Here is a 501-nt window from a genome sequence, read left to right on the forward strand (position 1 = left end):
GGACAGACTATTATCTGTAAATATTTAAGCATTGTGTGTACTATGCAATTTAGAATATATATTTTTACAGTATTATAAATGAAAAATGGAATTGCCGAAGCGTTTTTCCCCAGAGTAAATGTAGAAGAAAAAAATCTGCTTTAAACACACTCACTTGAAAATTTCAGTACTTTGTACTCTTATGAGATCTCAGCAAAAGTAAATGATGATAATAAAGGCGACGAGAAAGAAAGTTGAATTATGGAGGCACATATATAGTTAGAACAGGAATTGTTCTTTCATCCGGACGATCGTTTTCATTATCCGGATTATAGAAGCGTGTAACGAAGTGTAATAAAGAGTACAGGATGATCTTGCAGGCCTGTACTTTGCACGCTCCTAAAGGTCTCTGCAATTAGGTTCATAACCCCTAAGGAACGCGCCTCCAGGAACAATAACGTGCATCGCTGCTCGCTGGTGTCTCGTGGCGAAGCTCACTCATGTACTTTCTTTCTTCCCCTT

General features: G+C 37.9%; 1 protein-coding gene across 1 annotated transcript in view; it reads left to right on the forward strand.

The window, feature by feature from the left end:
• Window positions 1-501, forward strand: part of LOC119585789 (calmodulin-binding transcription activator 1-like) — a gene marked incomplete at its 5' end in the record, with an annotated part of 96684 nt that overhangs the window by 42130 nt on the left and 54053 nt on the right.

The sequence above is a fragment of the Penaeus monodon genome, chromosome 20 (genome assembly GCF_015228065.2).
Source record: "Penaeus monodon isolate SGIC_2016 chromosome 20, NSTDA_Pmon_1, whole genome shotgun sequence".
In the NCBI taxonomy this organism is placed as follows: Eukaryota; Metazoa; Arthropoda; class Malacostraca; order Decapoda; family Penaeidae; genus Penaeus; species Penaeus monodon.